The 2,267-nt window shown below is 35.2% G+C and overlaps 1 pseudogene; it reads right to left on the minus strand.

Annotated features, from left to right (window-relative positions):
* Positions 1-231: 231 nt before the first annotated feature.
* LOC149132794 (uncharacterized) lies at positions 232-1,923 on the minus strand (annotated as a pseudogene).
* Positions 1,924-2,267: the final 344 nt, after the last annotated feature.

The raw sequence follows: 2,267 nt of genomic DNA on the forward strand, positions 1-2,267 counted from the left end.
GTGGTAAAGTATGTAGGAGTTGTAAGCAATTGATTGGAACCTTTCCAATTAATTATTTTCCTAGCAATCAATTAATTTTAATTGGGATACAGGCCAATCAATTATTGCAATTAATTGTCAAATATTTTGCCGAACGTAAAACGTCAAGTATTTTGGAGTGTTAGATTCGATTTAGATAAGAGCCAAAATGATAAGAAAATAAAAGGCACGTCTTATAGTTTCGAAAAACTTTACTATCAGAAAACGTTCAAAGTTCATTTTTTATTGATTAAGAATAGGGAACAAACAACATTTACACTCTACATTGTACAGTAGTTGGAAAATAAATAAATTGAAGGTCTTTAATTGAAAGAGTTTCTCAAACGAGTTGGAAAATTAAAATGTTCTAATATAGCAAAAGGCCATGAACGATTGCAGATTTCTGAAACTAGGTCTTCATCCCTGAAAGCGCGATTGACTTTTAGAAATAATTGCATTTCTAAATTCATTGGTGTTAAGTATTGCCGAAAATCATTAAAAGCGTAACCGGCAGAGCTGAGGAAACGTTCCAAGATGTTGGACGTTGGTAACAAAAATCTACAGTTCAGATATTGCTGAGGTGAAATTTTATCTTTTTTGTGTTTTTTCAAACAAATTGAAGCAAAATCATCATCTTCTACAGGTAAATCAGACTGTTGTGACGTATCTGTCACCATTTTCAGCTGATGTAGAGCATCCACTTCATTCGCAGTTAGCTCTGCTTCTTCATGGAAAATTTTCACAATTCCACTTTCAAAATTTGGGCTCTGCACAATGGTTGCCGATGGAAGCAAATATTTTAAAAACTCCTCGTAAGGCTACAATACGAGAATTTCGTCAAAAAGAATTCGGGCGTCTCCCAAATCTATTTCTCTTCTTTGCAAGGCGTTGGTTACTGAACGTAACTTTCCTTAATTGCATTTTACAGTCTGCAGATCATTATTATGATCGCGTGGAGTCAACAGATAATCAATCAATTTTGGATCGACTTGAAAAGAGTCTAAAAACGGCTTGAGTTGAATGTACCTCTCAATCATGTCATAAGTACTGGACCAACGGGTTTTATTTCTTTGTTTAGGTTGCAAAGGCGTTTTCCCCCGAAGTTTACCCTCAAGTTTTAAAGATTTTAGCTTGCCTAACAACGTATTAATTTTATCAAGCAGAACTTCCTGCTTGTCGAGATAAGCAGAAACAACAAGATTGACTTTATGAGAGGCACATCCAAATCAATAATATTCTACACAAATTCGCTTTAGATTTGTTCACTTCAGTAATATCTCCGGTAATAGCTACAACATTTTCTAAGATTTTGTTATAGACACTTAACACATACTCTATAAATTCGACATAATCAGAACCAGTGAATGATGTTTCACTTACCATCGGCGAAAATGCCAGCAAAACAATACAATAGTCATTTTGATAATTGCACGAATAAGATGCAAGAAGTCTAATGAAATGCATCAAACCCTTAGTCCAACCGTCGATTATCAACGAAAATTTACTTTGAAGTTCATCAGATATTTTCTTTTAGACTTCTTGAGTAAGTTTCTCCATGTATTTCTTTAAGGTCATATTTGCCATACTTCCCAAGTTTGTATACTTACAAGTCATTGGGTCTTCAGTAAAGGAAAAACAGTTTTAAACCAACACATACCCACTCGATCCAACCATAAACATTTAAGGCCGAGCGACTGACCAAACTGCTTGGTGAAAGAAAACTCGATAAAAATGGTTGTCCAGTTGCTTGTGTAGTAGAATACTCTGGATGCTGTTTTTTTTTTTTTTATATGATTCACAAAAGTTGTCCATCCAGTTCCTTTTTTCCACACTTGCATTCCCATACATGTTCACTGTCTGGTTAAAATATTTTCTGACGATTTGCTCGTTTTCACGCGGCACGGGTTAGCTTAAAATAAAATATATTTCGCCTCAATTTGAAATAGAATATATTTCGCCACTCCAGTGATGAAAGTCTAATTAAGTTAATATGTTGGAGCGGAATTCAAGATACAATCGTGTTACAGGCGAGGTTACGATTTAATGACTTGAAGACAAAATGTGTGAATCATTCTCGGCTGTCAGAACCGAGAATCACTCGACAGCAGTTATTTGACAACATACACAATAGCCGATCCCGAGCATGATAGAATGTGTATCATTCTCAGAGGTCCGAATAAAGCATCAACAATAGTCAATTCCTAAGCACGACAGAATGTGTGAATCATTCTCAGCAGTCAGAACAAAGA

This window comes from Octopus bimaculoides, chromosome 13 (assembly GCF_046866305.1).
Source record: "Octopus bimaculoides isolate indiv1 chromosome 13, ASM4686630v1, whole genome shotgun sequence".
Classification (NCBI taxonomy): domain Eukaryota; kingdom Metazoa; phylum Mollusca; class Cephalopoda; order Octopoda; family Octopodidae; genus Octopus; species Octopus bimaculoides.